Source organism: Pleurodeles waltl, chromosome 2_2 (assembly GCF_031143425.1).
Source record: "Pleurodeles waltl isolate 20211129_DDA chromosome 2_2, aPleWal1.hap1.20221129, whole genome shotgun sequence".
Taxonomy (NCBI): domain Eukaryota; kingdom Metazoa; phylum Chordata; class Amphibia; order Caudata; family Salamandridae; genus Pleurodeles; species Pleurodeles waltl.
Genome location: NC_090439.1, coordinates 649,538,223 through 649,554,607, shown reverse-complemented (window position 1 = coordinate 649,554,607; position 16,385 = coordinate 649,538,223).

Below are 16,385 nucleotides of genomic sequence, written 5' to 3'. Positions count from 1 at the left end.
GTCTCACCAACACCATCATCAGAGGACTTTACCGAGCCGCTGCTTGCACCAAGACCTCTGGGCCCTGCAGCCTGGGCATTCCCGACGACACCGCTCCTGCTGACACCAGCACCGCTGCCTGCACCATGGGCTGTAGACACCGCTCGTGAGGTACAGGAAGCACCATTCCATCCTGCACTGCAGCCCCGGTCCACCGACACCAGCCCCACTGACGCCAATGTCATCACCAGGCATCCCTGCCTGCACTGTGGCCTGTGAACACCGCTCACGAGGGTCACGAAGCACTGTCCCGTCCCACACCGCCGGCTTGGGCCTACCGACAACTGCGCTACAGCAACCACAACGCTGCTGCCTGCACTGTGACCTGGTGACACCGCATGTCGCACCGCCCTGCTTCACACCTCAGCCCTGGTCTCACCGACGCCACTGGATTCTGTCACTGAGCAGCTGCCTGCACCGTAACCTGTGGGCACCGCATGTCGCATCATCCCGCTTCGCACCACTGCCTTGAAGCCATCCACGCCACAGCTCCTGACTTCATCAGCACGGAGTTTGATCCACAACATGTGTGACTTCAAAGGCCCATTGACTCCCGCACCGACTTTGGAACCGACACCGCAACGCCAGCAACGCTCCTCTTCAGAAGCTCACTGTGAGGATCACGACGGCCCGCAATTCCAAAGGTACTGTTCACGGGTCTTCCCAACACCGTAGCTTGCCCTCAATGCCACGGCCAGTCTGAACTGTTTGTTTTGTTGATCACGACGCTGAGATAGCCCAAGGTGGAGCAATCAACTTCAAGGAACTGTATTTTTGAGTAAATCTTGCAGAATACATATTTGTATTACTTTATGTTGGCTTTTTATCATATTTGGTCTTGTTTTATATAGATAAATATTTGCTATTTTTCTAAGACTGGTGTGGTGTGCTTTTGTAGTGTTTTCACTGTGTTACTGAGTGTTGTGTTCAAATGCTTTACAAGTGCCAAGCTACCAAGGGGGTGAGCAGGGGTTATCTGAGTGGGTGTCTCCCTTATCCTGAATAGAGTGAGGGTACCTACTTGGACTGGGTGCAAACCGACTGCCAACTAGAGACCCCATTTCTAACATCTATGGATTATCTGCTGGGCAATGACCTGGAGCACACCATCTAGAAAGAGGTGGAGCTTAGGTCACACTTGGAGATGATGTGGTTACCTGAGTGGGTGTGCCATACCACATGGTCCATGGCAGCCCAAAAGGCTGCTCAGAAAGACCTGGATCCTGGAACAATGGCCCAGAGTCATGCCAAGAAGAGGAAGGGCAAGGAGTGCAGGAAACACAATCCATAGTTTCCCATAGTCCAGGCAGAGGTTGACCCTGAGGGGGACCCCCCTTACCTACAGGACAAGATATAGCTGAACTGGGGAACTTGCCTTTGCTATCAAATGGCAGCAGGAAGGGGGTCCCCCCAGGGAGGAGTTCTGCAAGGTGCAGAAAGAGTGCCCTACTCTTGTGGGTCTTCGGCAGCAGGCTGAGACCCAGGCAGCTAGTGACGTCTCTGGCAAGCACCTGATTTACTGGGAGAATGGTCTCTTGTATAGTGACCCTAATGATCCTAAGACTGGTGCAACCTGGGTGTTGGTGGTCCCCCAGTGGTACAGATCCTTCCTACTGGGTCTGGCTTAAGATGTGCCTTTGGCAGGGCATTTAGGGCAAGACAACACCGTTGACAGGCTTGTCACTTTCACTGGCCTCAAATGTCACTTTTACTGGCCTGAAATGTCACTTTTACTGGCATTGTCACTTTTACTGGCCTCAAATGAGACAGCACACAGCTTCATACTGTAGGTCCTGTCATACCTGCCAGGCAGCTGGCTAGTCAGGGGGAAAGTGCAGGCCCCCTGCAACATTTACCTGTTATTGGCCCTCTAGATCCCAAGACAGTCATGGATGACAGATCTGTTCTGGTCTTGGTGGACCATGCCACCTGGTACCCTGAGGCTATCCCTGTGAGGACGGTAACAGTGCCTGTGGTGGCCCGCTCACTGATGGGGATACTTACCCTTGTGGCTTTCCCCAAGTAGGTGGCATCTGACAGGCGTCCAATTACATGAAGGACACATGGAAAGAGTGTGGGGTGACCTACAAGTTCACCACTCCTTACCACTCCCAAACCAATAAGTTCATTGAAAGGTTCAACCGCACTCTGAAAGGCATGACTATAAGTCTACCTGAACCCAAAAGGCTTAAGTGGGATGACCTCTGTAGGAGGCTCGCCTGGTTTGTACTAATGTAAGTGACTGGAGACAATAGGACTGATAGTGTCAGATTACAGGAGTCTTTTTGTTGTATACAAGGAGAAGTATTTATATTTTTGGTCCTGAAGAAGCGTCACTGGATCCTGACGGACCGCTTAGACGCGAAACATGTTGACCCTTTACAAGGGATGCCATGGCAGTTCCTTGCCTCCCATTTTTCAATAAATTCAGTAAAGAGTGATTGATCATTACCTCATTTCCACTCTCCCAATTATAATTTTTTAACCTTGGCCATTACCCACCGTGGATTAATAAAATTGTTACCCTGAGGTTTGGGTCTTGAGAGAATTTTAGTTTTCTTTTGTAGTTCTCTCCTTCTTCTCTCTTCCAAGTTCACCCTAGGGGTCTTTGCATCATCGAGAAAAGATCTCTGGCAAAGAGCCCCCCTTCGGGGGTGCCCGTCAGACATTGCAGCGCCGGTCTGACGAGGAGCAGACCCGATGATGAAGCATGACACCCAGTTGGGTGGGTGAGTACTCTTGCTCCTAAAGTTTAGGACTTCTGTTCATTTTCATTTTCTTTTCTCCTATTTTGGAACAGTGTATTTATCTTATAGTATCAATTGAGGGAGGGTATACACTGGACCAGTAATTCTCGCTGTCCCTTTCTTACAACACACGCTGCAGTGCAAGCCTCAGAGAGCTGGTTTGGAGGTACTGGGGGTTCATGGTGGAGCCCCCAGGATGCATGGAATTGGCTCCCCAATACCAGATTTGGAATCGGGGGACAATTACATGATCTTAGACATGTGACATGGCCATATTCGGAGTTACCATTGTGAAGCTACATATAGGTATTGACTTATATGTAGTGCACACGTGTAATGGCATCCCCACACTCAAAAAGGCCGGGGAAATGGCCCTGAACTATGTGGGGACACCTTTGCTAGTGCAAGTGTGCCCTCACACTTGCTAACTTTGCACCTAACCTTCAGCAAGTGAAGGTTAGGCATATAAGTGACTTATAAGTTACTTACGTGCAGTGAAAATGGCTGTGAAATAACGTGTGCGTAATTTTACGCAGGTTGCAGTGGCAGGCCTGTGCAAGGGTTTGTCTGAGCCCCCTATGGGTGGCAAAAGAAATTCTGTGGCCCATATGGATCTCCTGGAACCCCAACGCCCTGGGTACCTAGGTACCATATACTAGGGACTTATAAGGGGGGTCCAGTATGCCAATTTAAATTGGTAAATGAAGTCACTGGCATACAGTGACACATTTAAAGGCAGAGAGAGCATAAGCACTGAGGTTCTGGTTAGCAGAGCCTCAGTGACACAGTTAGGCACTACACAGGCATACACATTAGGCCATAAACTATGAGTACTGGGGTTCTGGCTAGCAGGATCCCAGTGAGACAGGCAAAACACACTGACACATAGGTTTTTATCTATGAGCACTGGGGTCCTGGCTAGCAGGATCCCAGTGACACAGTAAAAACACACTGACACACAATCACAAGCAAGCCAAAAGTGGGGGTAACCATGCTAGAAAGAGGCTACTTTCCTACGACCTCCTACCATGCCTGTTGTTCACATAGAGGGAGGTACTGCAGAAGGAGGTTGGCTACAGCCCCTTTGAACTCCGGTGTATGGGCACCCTGTAGGAGGGCCTCTCACTCTGATAAAGGAAGACTGGGAGCAAGCCCCCGGTAGAGCCCACCAGGATGTGGTCAGCTACATGCTGACCCTCCTCAGCCAGACAGCATGCTGCAGAAAGCTCACCCATGAGAACCTGGAAGCCAGCCAGGAGAACATAAAATGCTGGTATGACCAGAATGCCACTTTGGTGGGGTTTCAGCCTGGCAAACAATTGTGGGTCTTGGAGCCTGTAGAGCACTGTGCTCTGCAAGACCCCTGGTCTGAGCCCTATGAAGTTAAGGAGAAGAAAAGTGATATCACCTATATAGTGGATGTTAGAAATGGGGTCTTTGGTTGGCAGTCAGGTTACCCCTTGTCCAAGCAAGGACCCTCACTCTAGTCAGGGTAACTCACACACAATCCAAATTATCCTGTGCCCACCCTCTGGTAGCTTGGCAGGCTTAACATAGAAGGCAATGTGTAAAGTATTTGTGCAATAAATCATGCGATAACACAGTAGAACACCACAAAAATACACCACACAGTGTTTAGAAAAATATATAATATTCATCTGATAAGATGCAGGTCAAAACGATTAAAATGCAATAAGTATATGTTGACAATATCACTGTAGAAATGATATCAAGTGTCTTTAGTCTTTTAAAAGCAATAAATGTCTCTTGCAAGCGCAAAGTACCTGGTTTGCGTTTGAAAACTCCGCAAAGAACCGCAGAGGAGGAGATGCGTGGAAAACAGGGAGGTGTGCGTTGATTTCTAGGGCCGCACATGGCGATGCGTCATTTATTTTTCACGCAGGGAAGGCTTTGCATTGATTTCTAGCGCTCGGTCTTGGTTCCTCTTTGGGCTTTTGGGGTTTTCAGACACCCCGGGGACGATGCGTGGATTTCCGGTGCTGGCAGGACGAAGTCACAGGGGCTGCGTCAATCCGGTGGGCGTTACGTGGAAATTTCTACCGCACACGCTGCGTTGATTCCTCTCTGGAAGTCAGGCTGCATCGTTCTGGCTTGGCTGTGTGTTGATCCAGTGGGCCGTGCGTCAGATTTCCGGTTGCTGCGCTGGCTCTGCATCGATCTTCTCCTTGCGAAGTCCGGCTGCATCATTCCGGTTCGGCGTGCAGTGAATTTTTCACAGCAATGCAGGCTGTGTATTGTTTCTGGCTGGCTGTGCGTCGATTTACACCACACAAGGAGTCTTTCTTGCAGAGATGAAGTCTTTTTGGTCCTGGGACTTCAGGGAACAGGAGGCAAGCTCTATCCAAGCCCTTGGAGGGCACTTCTCAGCACAGCCAGAGAGCAGAAAGGCAGCAGGGCAACAGCAAGGCAGCAGTCCTTCAAAGAAAGCAGTCAGGTGAGTTCCTTGGGAAGCCAGGAAGTTCTTCTTGGCAGGTTGCAGGTTCTGGTTCTGGTTCTCTTCTCCAGGAAGTGTCTGTCAGGTAGAGTGTCTACACCAGAAGTGTCTAAGTTGGTAGGGTCAGAGACCCTGCTTAAATACCCAAATGTGCCGTTGAAGTGGGGGAGACTTCAAAGAGTGGCTTAGAAGTGCACAAGGTCCCCTTTCAGTTCCATTCTGTCTGCCAGGGTCCCGGTAGGGGGCGTGGCAGTCCTTTGTGTGAGGGCAGGCTACTGTTCTTTGACATGTCAGTGTCAAGCCCTCCAACCTCCCAGCCCAGGAAGACCCATTCAAAATGCAGATGTATGCAAGTGAGGCTGAGTATCCTGTGTTTGGGGTATGTCTGAGTGAATGCACAAGGGAGCTGTCAACTAAACCTAGCCAGACATGGATTGGAAGGCACAGAAGTATTTAAGTGTAGAAAAATGCTCACCTTCTAAAAGTAGCATTTCTAAAATAGTAATATAAATCCAACTTCGCCATGAAGCAGGATTTTGCATCACCATTCTGGACATACTAAATATGACCTGGCTACTCCTCTCAGATCAGGGTCTACCACTCAAACAGTATATGAGGGTAGCCCCAATGCTATCCTATGAAAGGAGCTGGCCTCACAGCAGTGTAAAAACAAATTTAGGAGTTTTAAACTACCAGGACATATAGAACACACATGTTCCTGTCCTTCCTTTTACCTACATAGCACCCTGCCCTATGGGCTACCTAGGACCTACCTTAGGGGTGAGTTATATGTAGAAAAAGGGGCGTTTAAGGCTTGGTAAGTACTTTTAAATGCCAAGTCAAAGTGGCAGTGAAACTGCACACACAGGCACTGCAGAGGCAGGCCTGAGACATGGTTAGGGGGCTACTTATGTGGGTGGCACAACCAGTGCTGCAGCCCACTAGTAGCATTTAATTTACAGGGCCTGGGCACATGTAGCACACTTGACTAGGGACTTACAAGTAAATTAAATAAGCCAATTGGGTATGAGCCAATGTCACCATGTTTTAAGGAGCGAGCATATGCACTTTAGCACTGTTAGCAGTGGCAAAGTGCGCAGAGTCCTAAAGCCAGCAAAAATGAGGTCAGAAAAAGAGAAGGAGGAAGGTAAAAGGTTTGGCGGCGACCCTGCAGAAAGGCCATTTCCAACAGTGGACCTCAAAACTCCTAGGAACCCTTTTAGAGTCCTACATGTGAAACACCTCAAAACCCACTTTGAAAGGTGTGAGGTCTTTCAAAACCCACTTTGAAAGGCCTGAGGTGACCACTCTCTTGGTAACTGATAATGGGGTGAAAGAGGAGAGTGAACCTCTCCCTGACCTCCTGTCTTCTAAAGAGCAAGATGGGGCAGTGAAAGGAATCAGTCTCTCCCTACCCTGACCCTCGTTCAACAGAGAGACTGCCGCCAGTTGCTGGGGCAGTTTGCAACTTTGTTCACCGTTACCCCAGGTCTCACTGCAAGGTGTACCCATGATATTGACATTGCGGACAGTCAACCTGTAAAGAATAAAACTTACAGGTTGTCTGATAAAGTGACGGCTAACATCAAAGAGGAGGTCTCCAAGACTTTGGCACTTGGAGTTAGTGAGCCCTCTAACAGCCTTTGGTCCAGCCCCGTGGTGCTGGTCCCCACTGCTGTTCCACCAAGTTTCACACCTGAACTCTGATTTTGTGTGGACTACTACCCTGGGCTCAATACACTCATTAGTATTGATGCTCACCCCATCCCAGAGATGAGGAGCTCATAGATAGTCTTGGAGCTGCTAAGTTCCTCAGCACATTTGACCTGAATTCTGGGTACTGGCAGATTGCCGTGACCAATGTGGCAAAAGAGAGGTCTGCATTTTCTACACCAGAAGAGCACTTCCAGTTCCAGATCATGCTCTTTGAGTTAAAGAATGCCCCTGCCACCTTCCAGATGTTGGTAAATCAGGTCCTAGTTGGTCTGCAGAACCTCAGTGCTGTCTATCTAGACAACATTGCAATCTTCAGTTCTAGCTGGAAGGACCATCTGTACCACCTGAGGAAAGTGCTTCAGGCTGTGCATAGGGCAGGCCTGACTATCAAGGCCAGTAAGTGTCAGATAGGGCAGGGTTCTGTGATCTACTTGGGATACCAAGTAGGGTGTGGCAAGGTGCAGCCCTTGCAATCCAAAGTTGACACAATTCTGGCTTGGAAACCCCCACCAGACTAAAGTGAGAGCCTCCTAGGTCTCACTGGATATTACAGGAGACACATCAAACGGTATGGCACCATTGTTGCCCCCTTAACAGAACTGACTTCCAAGAGGCAGCCATGTCAGGTGATCTGGACAGAGGTGTGCCAGAAAGCCTTACCACCCTAAGAGAAGCCAATGTGCACCGCATCTGTGCTGAAGGCTACAGATTTCTCCAAAGAATGTGTTGTTAGGATGGACGCCTTAGATCAAGGCATAGGGGCTGTACTCTCACAGCTAAATGAAGAGGGCCGAGATCAACCTATAGCCTTCATCAGAGGGAGGTTGTTTCCCCGGAAAAAGAGGTGAAGCGTGATTGAAAGGAAAGCCTTTGCTGTAGTCTGGGCTCTGAAGAAGCTAAGGCCATACCTGTTTGGCACTCACTTCCGGGTTCACATGGACCACAGGCCCCTCAGATGGTTAATGCAGATGAGGGGTGAGCATCCCAAACTGTTGAGGTGCTCCAACTCCCTACAGAGAATGAACTGTGTGGTGGAACACGCTGGACTTTTGGTGTAACACCATCCTGGCACAGACCATACCCATGCTGATGGTCTCTCCAGGTTCTTCCAACTTAGTGAAGACCTTCAACCTGCAGTCCTCAACCTCAGCAACCTCGACCAACCAGCGCACACCGGCTGAACGATCACCACCTGTACGCCGCTCACCACACAATCCACCTCGGCCATCATGTCATCCATCTGCTCTGGAGCACCCTTTGACCCTTTCCCCCACCACTTCTTCAACCTTGGAACCTATCACAAAAACACTGAACTCATCAGCACCCTCAACACCTCCATCTACATAGCAGTCCTCCTGGACAAATGGAAACATGCATAGATCAGACCTCTCCTAAAGAAATCATGCACTGACCCCAGCAAACTAAAGAATTATGATCCCACTGCTCCCCTACCCTGCCAAAGTACTCGAAGCCCATCATTTAACAGCTCACCGAATACTTGGAGCAAAACAACCCGCTTGACATCTCCCAACCAGGTTCCTGATCTAATCACAGCACTGAGACCACCCTCATCTCAGCCACAGACAACATCAGAACTCTCCTCGATCACAGGGAGACTGCAACCCTAATCCAGCATCATTTAACACCATATCCAACCACACCATCATCAGCAGACTCCACAAAATCAGGATACAAGTGAATGTCCTCAAATGGATTGCCTCCTTCCTGACAGAACATACCTAAAGCATCTGACTGCCTTCCTTCACCACTGAACCCAAGAACATCCTATGCAATGTACCCCAAGGATCATCCCTCAGCCCTACACTGGTCATCACCAACATGACCCCACTGGCGGACATCCTCAGATCCCACTGTCTCAACGTCATATCCTATGTGGACAATACACAGCTCATCCTCTTGGTAACCAAAGACCCCTCCACCAACAGGACTAACTTCAGCGATGCCATGACCAACATAGCCAACTGGATGAAAGCAAACTGCCTCAAACTCACCTCTAACAAAACAGAAACTCTATTCTTCGGGAGAAACACATCCATATGGGACCACAGCTGGTGGCCAGCCAAACTCGGACTCACCCCCACACCTAAAGACCATGCACGCAACCTCAGCATCATCCTCAACAGCGAACTGACCATGGAGTAACAAATCAACGGAGTCACCTCCTCTTCTGTCCACACCCTCCATATGCTCCACAGGATCTTCAGATGGATCCCAGTCAACACCAGGAAAACTGTCACCCAGGTGCTCGTCACAAGCCACCTTGATTGTGGCAACACACTCTACTCCAGCATCTCCGCCCAACTATTCAAAAGACTCCGGATCATAGAGAATATGGCAGCTCAACTCATCATTGACCTCCCCAAACATGTCCACATCACCCCCACTTCAGAGACTTCTACTGGCTTCCCATCCGAAAGGGATGCTAGTTCTAGATCCTGACACATGCCTAAAGGGCCTCACATGATCAAGGACCGGCCTACATCAACCACTGACTGAACTTCCATCAACCTGCCAGATACCTGTGCTCCTCCCCACTAGCTTTTGCACTCACACCGAAATCCATTGAAGATGCAGTGATGGCCTGGAACAACGTGCCCCTCCACGTATGAACAGCATCCTCCCTTGCGAAATTCAGGAAGAAATTCAAGATCTGTCTTTTTGATGGAGACCTCGCACCCCAACGCCCAGATACCCCAAGGGGTAACAGTGCTGCACTCTGTAAATGATTGATTGATTCATTGAAAAGAATGCCCAAGGGGGTGGGTAGCTCTCCTCACTTTCAGGTGGGGGTACATATTTTAGACCTGGCATCCTTGGCATGGTTTCCCCTAACTTTCTGCCTTCTGACATCCTATTTTTCAGACTCATTTTTGCTGACTTTTAGGATTCTGTGCACTTTACCACTGCTGGCCAGTTCTAAAGTGCAGGTGCTCTGTGCTCTAAAACATAGTAACATTAGCATATCCACAATTGGCATATTTAATGTACTTGTAAGTCCCTAGTAAAGTGCAGTAGGTGTGCCCAGGACCTGTAAATTAAATATTACTAGTCGCCTGCAGCACTGATTGTGCCACCCACTACAGTAATCTTCAAACATGTCTCAGGCCTGGTACTGCAGAGCCTGTGTGTGCCGTTTTAAACTACCATGTCAACCTAGCAAGTGCACATACTTGCCAGGCAAGAACCTTTTTTTATTACATATAAGTCACACCTACTGTGAGTTGGACATGTACTTTTTAGTTTATCATGTCCAGGTAGTGGAAAACTCTTAAAGTCATTTTCCACTGCTGCAAGGCCTATCTCTCCCATAGGTTAACTTTATGATTGCTTTGAAACATCTCTTGAGTGTAGTTCCCGAGGGGGGAAGGATGGAAATGTGGAGTTTGGTGTCTCTGGGCTTGCAAATTAAAATCACAGTTCGTTGTGAAGTCTAATTTAAAATTTTAAGTCTGAAAATGTCATTTTTAGAAAGTTTGCATTTCCTTACTTTAACCATTCTGTTCCTTAGCCTGTCTCTGAATACACGTCTGGACTGGGCTAGGTGAGAGCTGCACTTTGTGAATTCCCTCTAAAAAGTCACAAACACAAGGCACTCAGCTGCATTTGCAGTCATCCGCATACTGATGGGTCTTCCTAGGCAGAGGGAAGAGAAGGGATTCACACTTATTCTTCAATAGGTGATGTCCTATCTCCACAAAAAGGACTGATTACCCCTTACAGCTAGCATGGCAGACAGGGACAGCATGAAAAGGACCCTTTTGCACTTCAGAGAACTCCTTTGAAGTCTCCCATATATCAAAGACCTTTTTTGGGTATAAGTACTGGACCCTAAACCTCACCAAACCAGTTTACTATGGGGTCCGAAGGAGACTCCACAACCAAGAGAAGCTACGCTGCCACTTGCGGTGTTGGCCTGCTACCTCTGCATTGGGGAGGAACTGAACCTGCCTCTACCACCTCTACTCCCTGAGTGACTCCAAGGGTTTGTTGGCTTGCCCCCCACTCTCCCCTGAGGTCTCAGGGACATCAAAGACCTCATGTGACAACTGCACCCTGTGGTCAGACTTAGCGCTCCGAGTGGCCTGACCATGCCTGTATTATCGCTGGAGCAGCCGAGGGATGACGCTTGACACACCTTATTACTTCGATGCCACCTTACCTCCCTGTGAACATGCCTACATCATGCCTTAATTATCCCTGTGCTCCCACTTCCCAAGGGTCAAGCAAGGACGATTCTGTGGTGAGCCAAGTGTCTAAGATCAACGCTGCTTCACTACAGTGCATCGGGAGCCCAGAGTGGCATGGGAGTCCTTTCGTTTGGTTGCAACCGCAAATGTGCCTCCTGCAGGTTCCCTGGGGCCAAAGACTTGCACAGATCTCTCTGCGGCTGAGCTCCTCAGCCTCGCATTCATCTGTGCGCTGTGCCTCTCATCAACGTGGGCCCATGTCAGAGGCCCGCTGGAGTGGATATTCTGACCCCTCGATATTGTGCTGCTAGGCCTGTGCAGTCTGTCTGTAAAACTCCCACTGCACCAAGGAGATTTGAGGAGGGGGAATTATTCTTTACCACAATATGGTCTCTGCTTTCGAGGCAGGGCGGGCCGAGGTGTTAGACAGAAGATGACCGTAACACCCCTAGAGGGAACACCCGCATCTTTTTTTGAGCGCTGAAATTAACTACGTAGATCAAGCATGTGTAACTGGAAAAGTATTTATTTGATTTTTTACGTTTTGGTCACTTTTAACTCAGATGAATAATCTTTATTTTTCCAAACTGGTTTGGAGGCTTTTTGTGGTGTCTTTCACTGTGTTACTGTAGTTTTGTGTTGCACAAACACTTTACACATTGTCTCTTCAGTTAAGCTTGACTGCTCTGTGCCGAGCTACCTGAGGGTGAGCACAGGTTAATACAGGGTATGTATTTGACTTACCCTGACAAGGATTGGACAGGGTGCTTTCCTCTGCCATCTACAGACCTAATTTTTAAAAGGAACGAACTGCAGTTTGGGTAGCCCTGCTAAAATGATATTGCAGCTTTCCATATGGGAGACTACCAGAGCTTGAAGTCTTGTGGAGGATTAAAGTTCTTGGCCTTCTTTAAGAAGTGCAAGTGGCATGAAGTTATTTCTATCACTTATTGATATGCTCAGTTACATTGAGTTTTTTGTCTCTTCTGAATTCCAAGGATTTTGCCACCAGGACAATTATAGGTTAAATTAGAGAGTTGGAGCTTCAAACCATTTTTTGCATAAATTCTGCTTATTGCAAGTTTTCAAAGGGAGATAAAGGACAAACCAAGGTTGTTATACAAACTATTACCAGTACATAATATGCCTGGTAAATTAGGCTAGACCACTGTACATTTTGTATTAAGAAACAACATTAAGAACTGACAAAAATAAAGGGGGGGCCTTGAGCTGAAGCCACTGGGCAGAAGTTGGAAGTGCATGACAAAAGTATATATGCTATCATTGTGCATTGGTAGTTGGAAGTCTCCTGAGAGGGATGACTCGGCGAAGGACGTATATAGATAGTGCATATCTGTGGATCGCAAATGGGTATTTTTTAGTGTTGGAGGGGAAGAGGGAGGGATGTGAATGAGAAGGGGTTAGGCTGATCGGATATGTAGGTGATATCTTTTTGTTACTGATGTGCTGGTGGTGGGGTTGCTTCCCCCCTAGGGGGTAAACTCAAAGACCCATGGCATGGGTGAGTGGGGTAGGAGAGGAGCAAATAGTTTGTCAATTAACGCAGTGGTCAATCGAACAGTTGTTGGGCATGTAAACAGGACAGTTGGAAAATTAGGTATTCCAGGCAAGACATATGGTCTATGAGAGTTTGCCATCGCTGCATGCATCTTTTCTCTAAGCTGGAGAGTTTGTGTATGAGATGCTCGATTGCTAAAATATGCCAAAGTCTTGTAAACCAGGATGCAATGGGTGGGGCTTTAGGGGATTTCTAGGTGAGAGCAAGAAGTTGCTTTGCTGCTCCCATAGTTTACCATGCCAGATACCAATCTGTGTGTGTCATTGCATGTAAGGTCGGAGGATGAAGTCCAAGTATAATGGTATGGTAATCTATATGGATAGGATACCCTTATGTATCTTTAATATGGCTGAGGAACTCCTTCCAAAATGTGGTTATGTGCGTGCATGACCACCATATATGTTGGAAGACTCCTGGAGTCGAGCTGCATCTCCTGCGCTTGGGAGGTAGTGCAGGGTAGCTGGAATGCAAGCAGGCTAGGGTATAATTCTATTAGGTCATAAGACTGTAGGCAGTTTCCCTGTGGGAAATGCTTCAGAATATAGTAGGAATGCCATGCCATAAGACTCCCCACTGTTTCGGGGTAATGCCTTGTGTATGGTTGGAGCTCCATTGCCTTTGGTAGGGATGACTGGGGACAATGCAAGATTTTTGGAGAACATCGTACCCTTCAGAGATCAGGCAGTGAGTGCCCTCACAAATTCAGACTATTGTTTCAAAGGAGGTAAATGAGCAAGTGGCTGTCTCCATATTAGTGGTGTGTAATGCCCAATACCATAATTAGAGGTATTGCAATTAAGTTGTGTCAGGGAGGTGAAACTCCTTTTTGCATTGTTCAAAGGTTTTAATGGTGTTTCCCTGGAAGAGGTCCTTTAAAGTACTACAGTCAAATTTAATTCAGTCCCAGAATGAGTCTTTCAGAAATGCCGGCATTGTGTATGATGTGGGTATTTGGGGATGGAAATGTGGTAAGGATTCCGCACACTGCAATTTTGTCCCAAATGTCCAGCACTCTTTGTGTTTGAGTTGCTATATATGCGGGCATGGGCAGGAATTTCAGGGAGCCATGTCATATCCCATAGCAGCCTACAGGCAACTGCCCGATCCATGTGTACCCAGGGGCACATTTATACTCCGTTTGCGCCGAATGTGCGTCAAAAAGTTTGACGCACATTCAGCGCAAACGTTGCCCCATATTTAAACCCTGACGCCCGATCCGGCGCACAAGGAAAATGACGCTATGTGCGTCAGTTTCTGGAAGCGGCACCCCGCCCTGCGTTAATGACATGCAGGGTAGGCGTTCCCGTCCAAAAACCGACGCACACAGCGCTGCGTCGTATTTAGGCTTCTGGGCAAAAATGACTCCCGCGCGGCAGGCGGCGCAAAAAAATGGCGCAAAGCACAAACATCGTGAAATTTTAACGCCTGGGTCAGGGCAGGCGTTAAAATGGGGCAAACACACCTGTACTTAATCAGAACACACAGAACAAACAACAGAGCAGGAGAGCAGCAGAGCAGCAGAGCAGCAACAGGGAGACATGGAGGTGCTTTTTCTTCAGCGTGCACGTAGACGCAGAGCCCTGCAGCAACAACAGCAGCTACAACAACAGCAGGGACCCCAAAGACAGCGCAGAATGCAGGAGAGGATATTCCGCCCAAGAACAACCCTGCATGGCCTCAGGGAACGAGACATCATCCAGAGGTACCGGTTGAACTGGCAGGCCATTCAGCAGCTGCTGACAAATATTGAACAGCAGTTGGCCCCCACTTTAGTGACTCCCGCACTATCCCAACAGAAACAAAGCTGCTTGCCGTACTTCACATGCTGGCAAGTGGCTCGTTTCAGACAACTGGTGCCCTGGTTGGTGGAATATCACAACCATCTTTCTCCGCATTCCTGCCTAAAGTACTGGATGCCATCATTCGCCTGACACCCGCCACATCTGCTTCCCTAACACACTGCAGATGCAGCAGGAAACTAAACAGGGGTTCTACGCCATCAGTGGCTTCCCGCACGTCCTTGGTGCAATCGACTGCACACACGTACGCCTTGTGCCACCTGCTGCGAGTGAACACCTCTACCGCAACAGGAAGCACACACATTCAATCAACGTGCAGGCCATAGTCGATCACCAAGGACTGATCAGCAACATTGTGGCTAAATATCCTGGGAGTGTACATGACGCATTCATCTTCCGTCACTGCACCATCAACCAACACTTCCAGGATGGACGGTATGGCAATGGACTACTTGTTGGTAAGGACTAAAATGTAACTCATATACACACTGCTCAGAAACCCTCTAGGATAAACAACACATACACCACAATAGCAACACCTAGCCAGGAACACACTGAGGTACTCACGTCACTAGCCATGTTTCACAAGTCACCATTGAACCTCTCACACATTGGAATTTACTCTACAGCTTAGTGTGAAGACATTAATGACTGTGGTTGCCTAAATGTCACCTTGCAAATTGGAAGTCTCACAATAACCTGTACACTAATACAATGCATAAGTTTAAAGGTATGGGATGGCCTGGGTATGTTCATATGAACGTTTCTAATACACTTTCATGTTTCAACTCTACATGGAACTATCATCACACCCCCAGGGAGGACACACGGACACCTGTATCACAAGTCACAATGCAAGGAAGGGCACACTGTACTGGAGAAACCAATACATCCTGCTGACAAACAGTTAGCCAACAAACACTTGCTCAGCCAAGGAAAAAAAATCAATGCAAAAGTTTTCACCAACAACCATAGGTTGTCACATTAGTACACAAAATAGTCACAGACAACACAACACAACTACTGCCATCAAAGATACGTACAACAGTGCCTCCTACATCTAATTGATACCATTCTGTGTTTCTCTTTCAACTGATCAGGGGTATGGCATTCAGCCTTGGATAATGACACCATATGGGAACCCAAATACTGCTGCTGAGCGGGCATACAATGACGCCCACAAGAGGACACGCAGCATTGTGGAGCGGACCTTTGGGATCCTAAAGTCAAGGTTCCGCTGCCTTGACATAACTGGCGGTAGCCTACTCTATTCCCCAGAGATGGTCTGTAAGATCATACTCACTTGTGCCATATTACACAATATTTGTGTAAAAAGGAACATTCCCCTCCTTGAACCAGACCCAGACATGCCTGAGGATGACGAAGAGGAGGATGCTGGCCTGCAACAGGAGGGGGAACAACCTAACACGGCAGCAGGAGTGCGTAGGCGCCAACAGCTTGTCAATAATTTTTTTTCTTAATATATTATAATAACTTGTATTCCACACTTGTAAATAAACACAGATAACCAACACCACATCATGCTTTGGCCTATGCATTTCTGACCACCTTTATTTTGAAATCGCTGAAGAAGAATGTCGTCTCATTGAGCAAGAATGCTATAACAGTCATCACACCAAAAATAAACATCACAACTGTATGCACAGAGGGTAGGATGTGACATGATACATTACCATACACAGAGCCCAACAGGAGTACAAATGTGGCAATTACACATGCCGATCCAAACACCTGAAACAGTCTCTCATCCAGCCCAAAATTTGAGATCATTTGAAAGTCACATCACACGTGTTCAGAGACAGGGTGGGACCATCCATGTGT